This window comes from Pezoporus flaviventris, unplaced genomic scaffold (genome assembly GCF_033815535.1).
Source record: "Pezoporus flaviventris isolate CSIRO_AGI_PZ_B2104156 unplaced genomic scaffold, CSIRO_AGI_Pfla_v1 ptg000070l, whole genome shotgun sequence".
Lineage (NCBI taxonomy): Eukaryota > Metazoa > Chordata > Aves > Psittaciformes > Psittacidae > Pezoporus > Pezoporus flaviventris.
The window spans coordinates 4,288,592-4,301,857 of NW_026892618.1; positions in this window are offsets into that span (position 1 = coordinate 4,288,592).

The window sequence follows — 13,266 nt, forward strand, 5'->3', positions numbered from 1 at the left end:
ATGTGAAGGGCTTGCTAGGAATGGGCCCACAGACATGAAACCACAGCAGGAGGGAATGCATAGCCAGACGAAAGGAGGGGGGAATTTCCACAGAGCTCTTCAAGATCTTATAAAACATTCATTAAATTAGGTTTCCAGCAATTGTCAGCACTTGAATTATAAGGACCAAATGCAATTGAAAAACTACCTTTGCTTTCATGTGAAATGGTAACTGCACATCAAACGTTTTAATCTTCTCCAATGACTAAATATGTGGAAATCTGTAGGTCTATTTATATAAAAACTTCCAAAGGATATGTTATCTCTGTGATTTACCCCCACTCCTTCCCCAAGGGATTTTTCTTTCATGTCTTCTTGCACTGTCTACATTTATTTACCAGTGAATATCACTTCAAATGAATTTGGTAGCAGGGATGTTTATAGAAATAGCACATTTTCAATGACTTGTGGAGAATACTTACAAAGTCAATGCTGTAAAACAGAAGTGTGTTTACATTAGAAAACCAATAACAGACTGGTTAACAGCCAGTCAAGGTGTGAAAGAAAATAAGAGACCTGTTCATCCACTCCAGACCAGCCTACAAACTTGAATATCAAAATGCTCTTCAGTGGTTTTACCTCTTTTGTGACAAACCTGTTTCCAAGCAAGCTTTAGACCAAGAATTCTGCAACTATTCAGAGGGTCACTTGAACAATAATTTGAATAATCAGTTGAAAATACATTATTCTGGATGGAACAAAATAAGTAAACCTTTTCCAATAAACAATTTGCAATAAATTATTCAATCACCTCTAATTGAATGTGCATTGCCTGAAGGAGGGTAAAGAAAAACATCTCGAAGCAGAAATTAGTCTGTAATATTAATGAAAGGAGCCATGTGTGACAAATGTACAAAATGAACTTTCCCAGAAACACTCATACATTCCTGTTCCTCTTTGGAGAACCATGATTTAGATATTAATTTCTTTGACAAGGCGCATTTGCTTCCAGGTCATCCAGCTGCTTGGTGGTTAGATAATAGGAACGATATGACCAAAGAAGGGACAAAGAAAATAGGAACGATATGACAAAAGAAGGGACAACCTCATTGCCCCCTTCTGTGAGTGACGTTTAATTTAGCTGATGAAACTTACATCCCTTACTGATCTATGGAAGTCCTCTACCATCTGACTATCAAGTTAAACTATGTAGCTGGCACCCAGAGTTTAAATAACTCTTTATGCTCTATGAATGGGACAGAGAAAAGGGCAGCAGCAAAGGGGTTTAAGCTCTTCACAACAGACAGTATTTGTGACCCTCATCCGGCCTTGCCCTCATGGCTCAGTGAAGAGATGAAACCTCTGTAACCCCTACCAGTGCACGTGCAACTCTGCAGCACCTCCTCCCCTTCCTTCCCCCCAAGTGAGACTGTTCAGCTTGTCTGGCCTCTATTCATACATGGCTGCAAGATGACTGAGGCTCTTCTTTTTAATATGTGTGCTATTGCTGGAAGTATTTCAAATGGTGAGCTGTCAGATGACTTTGTGAGCCCCCTCATGACTCTGCCCACACTGATTCAGAAGCAAAGAAAAGAGGAAAATGAGGCACTGACACTTTCAGTGTTCTTCTCTTGATGCACCTGGCAAGGAAACGTAAAGACTTCAAGTTACATTACATACTCATAGTCCTTTTCAGGTATTTTAGCCTTATGGAAGCCAGATACATTTTCTTATTTTGATCTATCTTGACAGCATAATCAACTAGGACATAATTCTGCAGTGCATATGAAAGACTGCTGATGCTGGGGCCAATTACACCTCTGGAGAATATCTATAGTACCAAAAAATCAGTTCCACTTGAAATACACTGGGAAACAATGAGATAGAACCATTTTACTTCCAGCTGTAAGAAATCTGACATCTGAACTGAGGGAAACTGAAATGCTCAGCGTGAAGGGAAAGCCAACAAAATGGGAATATTTCCAGTATGGCATCGATGAACAGTATCTATTTTAGCCAGCAGAGAAGGCATTCTGTGGAGGCTTAACAAAACTTTCCAGTCTTCCCAGTACCGTGCCAATTTTCAGCTAGGCCATGAAGGGAAAGACCCATCCAGCTGTCATCCTGCATCTCTGCTTTTAAGCAGAGAGCTGCTTTTAATTATGCATTGACAAGAAGGAAGTTATTACCCAGAGGTCAAATTGTTTAACAGTTGTCCTAGGAAATACCAGTTAAGATCCTAAAGTGACTTTGTCCAACAACTGCCTATGGGGACATGCTGTTACTGCTAGCAATACTGTAACAGCTACAAAAGCAACATTCTGGAAAAAACAAGTCCCAGCGTCCAGCCAAATGCCACGTAAAATCTCTCCTTCCAGAGCCTTGCAGAAATGGCTTGGTGATGTCTAAAAGGAGTCACTGAACTGGTGGTCTCACTGGTGGACAAACCTCCCCCCAGATGTCATACCAATACACTACCCCAAACCAAAGCAGGAATCAACCTGAAAAATAAACCTCTGGGTCCATAATATTCCCTTTTCCAAACCTAACATTTTTCAGAGCTTTTCCATATAATTACGGACACCTTTAGAGAAACCAGATATCCTTGTAGGTTTGGATTAAACTGCTTGCAGAATGTTTATAGAGAGTACAGTTATCTCCTGTTGTTAAACCCAAATAAAGTAGACATTGCTCACATAAAAAGAAGAAAAAACCCTACTCTCTTTCAAGAAAAATTTATGTGTGGATTTTCAAGGGTTTTGAAAATCTAGGGGGAATAGACACATTAAAGAGTAGAAGAACTGAAAACAGCACTGCTGAAAGTATCCCTATTTCACTGACACAGTACATGCAAATGAGAACACTGCATCCTTGTTTCTTCAAGGCAAAAACCCCCTTTATGCTAGATGAAAGGAGTTTCTAAATTATAGCTATAAGTTTTTAACAAGAGTTCACAAGTTTTCCTTCCTTAAGTACAGTTTAGATAAGGTGCTTTAAAACAGAAATTTGCCCTTTCTCAGGTTCAAACAAGATTGTGGTTTCCTGTCATTCCAAATTTCTCTTGTTTCTCTGTCAAGCCACCACTGTGTGTTCTCAGCAGCAAGGGCTCTCTACCAACTAACAATCCGGCTGGTGTATCACATACTTCACACTTTTGAGATGTAGCATTTCCATCCATGGGAAGGCAGGTAGAGTTAAACATAAAGGAAATAAGGGGGAACAGCGTCCATGAAAAGACGTTTGGATAATAAGTGGTGGTCTCCCTAACATTTGTTGCTGCACCTACACTTGAAAACCAAAATCATCTGCCAGAAATTAATTGCCACACAGTGTGACCAGTTTACCTGCACTACCAGTATACAGGGCCAGGAAAGAAATACGTGTCAGTGTCAGCAAGGTCTCACCTCATGCCTTGACAAGAAGAGCTGTAGAAGACTGTACATCCACCTCTCCATCCCTCCCTATTTCTGAGTGGTAATTTCACCTCATCCATCAAGTGAGCGAATGGTAGAGCATCAAGATTTGCAGCCTTCAGGAGTGAAAGATGGGGGATGAGGTTTACTGGAAAGCTGCTCACATTTCATTTGAGTAATCCTGTCTGCTTTCAAGCAGATTTCAGAAAAATATTGGTGTTATGCTGAATAGCTTTAATGGGATTACCTTTAAGGCTTCTCTAATAAGTGGTGTTATTAAGTTGTCTGGTTTATACGGAGACTGATGCATAACCATTGGCACTCCCCCTTTTTCCTGATTCTGTTACAAATTGGAATTAGTGTCTACTTGGTGTTGCGTGTCATGTTTTAAAGAGGATTGGGTTAGGAGAAAATCTTTAGGGTAAAGCCCTTTTAAAAATTTTTCCTATGTTGAAAAATGCCTTTCTTTCAGCCTATGAAACACGTCCTAAAAGGAATTAGAGATGCTGTTCAGTACAAATCTGCCAGGAAGTCTAAACCAAGATTTCACAGATCAAACACAAATGATTACAAAGGCCTAAAATATTGCAGGAAAAAGAAAATTATCGTAGATTTCTGAAGTCAATCTGAAAGTCCAGTAGAGATTAAAAAAGGCGGTCAGAGTCTGAAATGATGTAATTCTTTCAGCCTTTCAAGGTGAGTCATTAAAAAAAATATTTATGTTTAGATCACTTTATTTTTTTTAAAGTGAATGCACTTAGCATTAGCTAGAATGTTTTGAACTTGTTGGAAAGTCTTTCTAAATATGAATGGAAAAAAACTCTTAAATTAAAACAGTTCTTGATTCAATCCCTTCAAAATAAAAAAAAAAAAAACAGACCAAAAATACATATGTTACCCTAAGACAAGACACCTTACAATAAGATAAATGAAGAACTGTTAAAACACAGGGAAGTCTCACTCCATGAAGACAAGCTATAGAAATTACATAAAATATTAGAGCTACTGTATCCAGATAAAGTTTTACTGAAGGAAATTCCACATGGTGTTATGTTTAAAGGGCCTACCCTCTTGTGGGACATTCTGCAGTAGTAATGGTGCTCATCAGGAAGGTTAAAGCTGTGTTGGTAGCACTGACACCCTCAAAGTCAGTCTCATTTACCCGTGACAGGAGGCAAACAGGCCTTCACTCCAGCCATCAGTTGTAGTGTAAGGCAATTTGTTTTCCCTCTTTTAGGGCTTGAATCTCTACCTCTGCTGGCAGCAGAACCTTTTGTTGACTCTAAAAGGTGTCTACTTTGAGGCAGAGCTGTTGATGGCTTCAACAGGTTTTTTTTTAATTCAATTTCCATCACTAGGCCTGTGGATGAAGATGCTATCTATGCAGTCACTGTCAGTTAAAGTTTTGGTAGGCAATTGAATGTGGAGACCAAAACCCCAAGGCAATGAGTTTTTAAGAAAAGCTGTTTATTTCTGAAAGTTATCTATTTATTGCCTTAGAAAAACAAAGAACACTGATTTTTTCATTGGGGTCTTCGTCTTGGTACGTGGGACCTCGTATGAAGCTGGAACATCAAGCAGCGGAATGCTAAAACAGCACAAGTAACCTGCATGGTCTTTGTTTTTCACATGGGAAATAACACAGATGAGTTTTAAAACTGCAATAAAAGTAACTGAGTAATTGCCAAGTCTTGTAGTTGCGATCTCAGGATTTCAATCACCAAGCAAATACCCTTGAAACTCCCATTATGGTTTGTGAATCAGCCACTGTCTTACTTTCTTAGAGATATCATCACTACAAATAAAACTGTTGAATCCCTGGAGAGATCAGAAGATTCTGGTCTCAGTTCTCAGGGACTTTTTTTTTTTTTCAGGGGTGTGCATGGGGTTCCTGCTCTGTTTCTTGGAAATGGAAAAAAGGGCATTGGGATTAACTTCACCAATCGGCCTCTTGTTTTCTCAATATACACCTGATCTTTCCTAACTACCTGGTAGAAGGAGGAGTTCAAAACACAAGAAACCACACTCTGGCAGCACTATACCTTCTGCTCAGTGTTTTATGCTGTGAGGAATTTCATTGCTGGTAGTGGGGGTCCTAATGTAGAAAGGTGTTTTTCAGTATGTGTAGTGCCATGATAATTCATCCTACACATATCATATGTTATGGAATATCCCACGCATCATTAATTTAGCTTAAAGATGCCAATAATCAAGGAAAACATATTCTGAAACTGCATGATTCTGAGGCTTCAGAACACATTTAAACTACTTCACCTCTATGCAGCATAAGGTGAAATCATTCTTTTTCCAGTTGCATTGGAAAATCTATTCACGCCCAGGCTTTCTTTGTTTTTCTAGTGACTTTCAATGGACATTACCAAACAAGCATGACTACTGAATTTCCAGGCAAAGATAGGGAACACTGAGGTAAAGCGGAGCTGTTCGAGAGAATGAAAGCTTTTTTTTTGCAGATGACTCCTTTTGAAACAGCATTATAACCGTATTTGAAAGATCAAAGAACTGCTATCCATGATTCATTTTTCACTGACCTCTCAATATGTATATTTAAACAAACAAGTAGTGGAAGAGCAGGAAGAATAGAAACATAAGGAGTAAAATTTTCATAAGCACTTAAGGAACCTGGGTCCTAAAGAACTACACTCCACTTTAAAGAATGATTTATACAGCATAAGCACACTAGACCTCATCCTGAACAATTTTATGCTTGTGATTTAAATTTTATCTGTCGACCCGTGTTTCTAAATGGATGGTACCAGCACTGAGTCATTTCTGAAAGCAGTTCAACATTTTCACTCAATGATCTAAGTATTTTTATGGACACAAAGTTTTATTGATCTCTCTGATATTTAGGTACCTTATGCACATACTGCCATAAACAGAACACCACAATTGTTCGTTTTTTGGTGTGTTAGGAGCATGGTGATGAGAAAATGGTTATATTCGCTTACAGGGGTAAATGAGTATATTAGATCTATATTAGGTGATACATTCTCCCGGGGGGAGGAAGCTAGCTATTATCAAGAGAAGCTGGGGACAACCATGTTGTGATAAACTACTGGCTGTGATAAATTACTATTAGCAGGACTGTTGCTATATCTGATTAAATTTAGGATGCCCTGATGACCATCCTCATCCTTTTTTTCTGTGAGAAAGATAGAAAGTCACAAGTATAAGTAATAGAAGTCTAAGTCTAGTCTTTTTTTAGACATGCTAAAAATTTCCCTCTGTTCCTCACAACCTGTTTACATTCCTAATCTTCATGTGGTGCCTATTAACAGAGCATAAATATGAAATGTTAAATCTGTGTGTATCCCAAGCTACCCCCACTATCTACAGCCCTGAAGGATTCAGGAAAATTTAAACAAGAGAGTAGGCAGGCTTCCAGAAATAACACAGCTTTAACAAACACATAAAATATTTATAGAACATGTAAAGAACAAAGGAAATGCAGCATTTCCTCCACGTACAATTTCTATCAATCAGTGTTTCAAGAGTACTAGTCCCCTTCCATGTTGCTACTCTGAGAAAAGGGGCCGCAGCTAACACACCTAATAAACTCTCCTGGATTAACTAGATTTTGTCAAGAGTACACATTTCAGTGACATATTAATTGCAATCCATAATTGTTTTGTTACTTAAGTTTTTGACAAAAGAATTTTACAGTAAACTTTTAGGCTGCACATAGGTGAGGCTTACTGGTAGAGAAACTCAAAGTGGTGAAATAATTGTATATTTTGCTTTGTGAACACATAATGCTAACTAAATATTGAAAGTGTCTGCTCCTGGAGGAGCAAATACTAAAGTAGTGTAAGCTATTGGAAGAAAAAACATATATGCATGACCAATGTCTCATTTAGGTACCTTGGGCCACACAGCATTTCTGTAATGAATGGATGGTAAAATATTGCAGAGGACATTCTAACATTGAATCAGTAGATCAGTCTTACCTAGCATGGTGTGTGTAGGACTGCTCAGTCCATTTTCAAATGGGATATTATAAGAAAGCAGACACTTCAGAGAAAGTTTAAGTGTAGGGCTGCAAGATGAAAAGGATAGTTATGGTTCCAGGGACTTGACTTGATTGACATCTCAGCTGCCAAAAGTCTGGTGATCTTCAGAATGATTTTGAATATTTATATCAGTGCCAAAGTTTCCAGATTCTTTTATTTAGTTCTGAGAATATTCTTTAATAATTAAGCTTTTATACTTCAAGATTTAAGCTATGACCTATTAGAGATTCCAATAAGGCCAAATATAGAAAGTAAATGACCATCCATTTACATGCAGCAGAATTCTTGCACAGCCTCCAGTATTGCTTGTGGAGGGATGCGGAGTGCCAGAGCAAAGGTACCTCATTATAAGACTGAAAAATTATTTATGCCCAATTTTGCATCCACTAAATGAGGCATAGAAAAGTTAAGCAACTCTAATTTTAAATACACTCAGTGCTAGAACAGAAGAAAACCTAGACTGTCTCCTCCGTTATGTAGTTCCTCAAATTAAATATTAGATATTTGGATAGCAAATAAAATGGAATAATAGGGTGAGAGAGGGGAGAGACACAAACTGGAGTGGGAGAGAGATTTCTTCAGGGTGTATAGATGGAGCTCTTAGTGGTGAAGGAGGGTGAAGCTGAAGTTCTACAGGCTTGCGCGAAGCTAGCCTATAATTTCAAGGGCTGCCCAACCCAGATTCCCACAGTTTATCCAAAGCCATGGGAGCTGGAAATGGCTCTCCTGTAAATGTGAGAGGATTAGCTATAGATATCTCTTCTGCCCATGTCTCCCTCTCTCCTGATGAGGCAGTTCTACTTATAAAAGATTAACTTTCAGGCAAAGCAGTTCCCCAGCTTCTGCTGTTATGATGCTAGGTTTAAACAGTGTGACAGTTTATCCTCAGGCCACTTAATGTTTTAACTACATTGTCTAGGCACCACTCAAGAGATGGAAAAGACAAGTCATAGAAAGAGACTCTAAGATTCAGTTTGTCAATCAGAGACTCTTGCATGAGGAGGTTGGAGCTGGTGAGGTTCTCCCAGGGCTCCTTGCTGAGGCAGTGATCTGTGCTGAGCCATCTACAAATCCATTTATAGCTGTGGCTGTTCAAAGCTTAAGCCTTACATCAGAGCTCTCTGATCTCAAAAAAAAAAAAAAAAAAATACCCCCCCCCCCCAAAACAGCCAAAAAAGGGGGAAAAAAAAGGTAGAAAACTGGATCCAAAAGCTTGACCTGCACTGAAAAGTTTGAGCTTCTATTTCATATATCTAAAACTGAATATGGAAAAAATTACAACAAATAACTATTTGATTTTTCATGTAAGTCAAAGATTACATTAGGATACTTAGGAATCTGTCTTGCCTGGGCTAATGGAAATCTTTAGGCAAGCTTAATTGGGTTGTTGTTAACATTTCTGCTACAATAGAGTCAGGTGAAAAGTGCATTGCAAATACTAGAGCTGTTTATAACCTGAAGGGCAAGTTCAAATCCTGTTTAATTTCCTCACCATTGTTCATAAAACAGTCATTTCAAGAACAGAAGCATGATGTGCAAACTTATCAAATCTCTCACTTTCATTATCCCATCAGAACGAAACACTCCTTTTTTCCAGCTTCACTACCATTTTTGGAAGTGAGAGAAAATTTTGTTCCTAGTGATGGAGTAGGAGACCTGACAACCCAGAGTTGCCCAGGTTTCATGACAAGAAGTCTCTTTCAGATTTAACAGCTGATTTGTTTTAGGATTTTTTGGCATTGGAGACCATGAGTGGTTCCTCATCATATAACCCTTGCTAATTGGAAAGGCACCACAGCAGGATTGTGGCTGGTGGTACTTGAGAGCAGGAGAACCCAAGGGACCCAGCAGAGAAGTCAACACTTTCTTGACAAGGAGCTTGCTAAAAATAACTGCTTGTACACATTCACAGAGAACCAGGCCTGGTTGTGAAAGATTCGTGCACATGGAAAGGATCCAGATTTGCTGGATGCATTAGGTTGTTGCAGTTAGCTCATGAGCTGCACTCCTTACTCTGAATGGGGCAAACATTTTCCATTCTGGAAAATGGAGATAATTTTGGAAATAATTTTGTACCATTTTTGCTCTGAGGCACCATGGAATGTTTAGGATGTTCGATAATGCTATCTAATATACTGTGGGATTTATAGACAGTCTTAACACAAGTCTAGAATCCAGGACTAAAGCAGAAGACAGAACAGAAGATGACCTTTCATTACTGAATATACATTTAATTTACATCCCTCAATCAAGCTTCAGACAAAATATGGAAATCTATTATTAAAAAACTGGTGAAAATCTTGGGCCAAACCAGGATTATGGATGCTTCCTATGTCTAAAATAATTCCATTGACTTTTGTCTCGCTCTCTGATTGTTAAAAGTTCTTCAAATACTTTGCCTGTTTGCCAATTTATCAGTCATCATTTTAATAGTCAAACTCGTAACTTTTACTCTAGCTGAACAAACAGATTTTTTTCTTACTGGAGATACTGTTGGACCACTTGATTGGTGATTAGATCTGTAATCAGTGCCTTTTAGCCATGTGAATTGTTTTAAATCATTAAAATAATAATGAGGGTTTAGTTAAAGTCAACAGAGTTCATTTGGAAACTGTGTCATTCTCTAGGTAAATTTTCAGAAGTATTTCTAAGGGAGGATGATTTTGTTATCCATTTGCTATAATCTGTTTTTTGTAGCAATACTTAAGCATAAATTGACTGGATTAAAAACACATTTCCAGCCTTTTTTAAAGATCTTAGCAGTTTGCCATGTGGAGAAGCAAAGCTCAAAAGAAAACCTGTAGGAGATACCATTTTCAGCTCTTGTTTTCCATGCTACTCTTACAGAGCACTGGGAAGGAAGATGTTTTTTTGACAAACAGGGATACTGCAGCCGTTTGCACAGAAGGAGCATGTTGGTAGGCAGTGGGCCTAAAATGTTATCTTGCTCCTGAAAAAGGACCAAATAAAGTATGTCAATGCCATATACAGCCTTAGAGGTAAGTCATCAGACACTGGGAGCCAATAAAATGCTGTTGTTGCACATTCTCCTTCCTAATTCATATACACAGCCTTGCTCTCCAGAAGGAGGAGCTATCAATACAATAGCCTAAAAAAGATCGTTGCTAACTAGCACGTAATGTTGATTTGAATGCCTGTATTGGCACCTCTGAAATGATTTAAAAATAACTCAACAAAAATCCAAAACATAACACAACAGATTATGGATGTGAATTGCACATACTATATCCAGTACATGATCCATTTTTTTTCTGTATAATGATTTGCAGATCTGCTTTATAATGCAGCTAAAATATAATTAAGGAACCTCTACACTGCTTGCTTCTTGTGTTCAGCTGCTTGCAGTTTGCAAGTAATATACAGTCCAGTATAAAAATTCCTATCCCTGCTGAATCAGTGTGTTACTGCTGAGACTCAACAGGGCCAACATCACCCACATTCTGTTAATTCCTGAAAACAGCCTGCAATGTGTTTGAATAAAACCCTGGGCTCTGCAGAGACATTTATATCACCTCCGTTGATGTGAGAAGAATGACTGGATTAGTAACAGAAAACCCAAACAACATGCATCAGTTTTTGACAGCTTCACTGTTAGCACAGGTCACACATGCAGCACGGGTTCAGGCAGTATTTCAAGGAAATACTGTTTAAAAGCCATGGCTCCGTTCTGTCCAGACCCATTAGTTGAAGGGACTATCAGCCACTGGAGACAGCGCCTAGGGATACTGAAAGCTCAGTAGTGGCTGGTGACCCAGTATCGCCAGCCACGCACAGCCACTGCCCTGTCCCCTATATAGGCAATGCCAGTGCAGGAGGGAGGTGCAGCAGCTTGCTTTATGTTATGGAAAACCCTGAGGCTAGGATACTGCCTGCCTTTTTGAAACATGCAGATTTGTCTGAGGCTATTAAACAGCTACTCCAAGGCCTGATGTACCAGCCTCTGGCCAGAATATTTTAAAACAGAGTGACTGGGAGGAATAATCACAGCACAGAGTGTGCAGGATGGCTCATGTCTTGAAATACACCATGCTGGAGAAACTGGAAATAGGACTATAATAATGTTTCATACTGTACTTATTTTTATGATCCCTGCACAGCATATTGGAAGCAGCTGTGACATTTTTGAACATGAGGAAAATGTGATGGACCTATTTATTAAATGGGGTTAAGAGCCCCAGGTGGTCTGGAGATTTAAACACCAGGAAATACCAGACACAAATGAGAAAACGGAATGATCTAAGCCATACCAGCTGAAATAGATTTTGATGATAAGGCACAGTTATATATCTTACAATCCGAGATGGGTATGGCATGGTAGGGACAGCATTACTGAATGGTATTAAGGGTGACAATTACATAGCCCTCTTTCCGGAGATTATATGCCCTCTCCACAAAGATTCACCTATCTTTGCTATGCCCTGCTGGAAAACCTGCAATTTTTTTAAAAGCACAGAAATACCTTTGGATTTTCATATCCCACAGTTATAAAGTAATAATAATTCATAGACTTCTCATGAGAGTGTTTCCTTGCCTGGAACTGAACCCTGAGGAGTCTCAATATGCTCAGATCAACACAAAAATGAGTCAGTTTCTGCCTTCACATAATACACAGACATTGATGCTTAGTACTGAAAATTAGGCTTTCCTCTTTCTATCAGTCATGTTCTGTGGGAAACATACATAAAAGAGAGAGGCTTTTAAAATGTGTTTTAGTCCATCTGCAGCTCACCTTGCTCTGCTAGCCTATGTGTTTTGCCATATCATTGGACTTTATCCAGCCTGATAACAGAATTTCATCATTTATACTTATTACTCAGGAAACTATTTAGCAAGACAATTGTGAATGACTACAGAAAACATACAGACAATCTCCACATACCTGAGCTGAAACAAATCCAAGTAAAAATTGCTGCAAAACTTGAGACAGCAGAATAAACACAAACCCTATGTACATAACTGATTTCAGAGTTTGCTTTCTAGGGCCACAGCATGATGATGAATTTTATGCCATTTAGTCTCCATTGAACTCAAGTCAACTGTGCTGGGTGAATACCAACAGAAAGGCTAGTATTTGGCCAAACTGAAAGCAGTGGGAAAGCTGCCACCCACTTCAATGAGGCCATGATTTCACCGCAAATATCTTAGCTGCCTACACACGCATAATGACACCACAGAAATCAGCCTATAGTCTGCCTCCGAGGCATATCTGCTGCCGGCTCTTTCTTTGTTTGCAAACAGACTCAAAGCAGCATTACCTACACAAGTTTTCATTAAGCAGGGCAGCAATGGACCATTATCACTCCCACGTGTGATAGGTATCAGCATAAAATGACATACTCAGAACGGCCAGCTGGTTACTCATTTTTGTTCTCTGTAAACAGCAGTACATGGTTTATAATTGATAAATAAAGCCCAGCTACAGTGGAGTAAGTGCTCAAAATACAGAATCTCCATTTGACCAGGAAGATCTGTGAGTTTCACTCCCTAGTTTCAGCAGAGTCTCTGAAATTTGTTGCAGAGGAAGAATTCTAACAAAAAACTTCAACTACAAAAGCATATAACTGTGTGAATACAGTGGGGCTGCCCTCAAAATACAAACCTGGCAGCTCCAGGGACTTTTCTTGCTGGCTGTAGTCTGAAGCCGTTATCCCTGGAAGCCTAGGATGCAAGGCAGCACACCTGGTATGATGCCAACAGAGAAGTCCATGCCAGGTACTTGTCTTTTGAAACCCAGTGGTATTTTGATCAGTATTTCAAAAGAAATTCATGCTTTGACCAAAAATCACTTCTGTTCTGAATAGCTTCAAGAAGACATCGGTTTT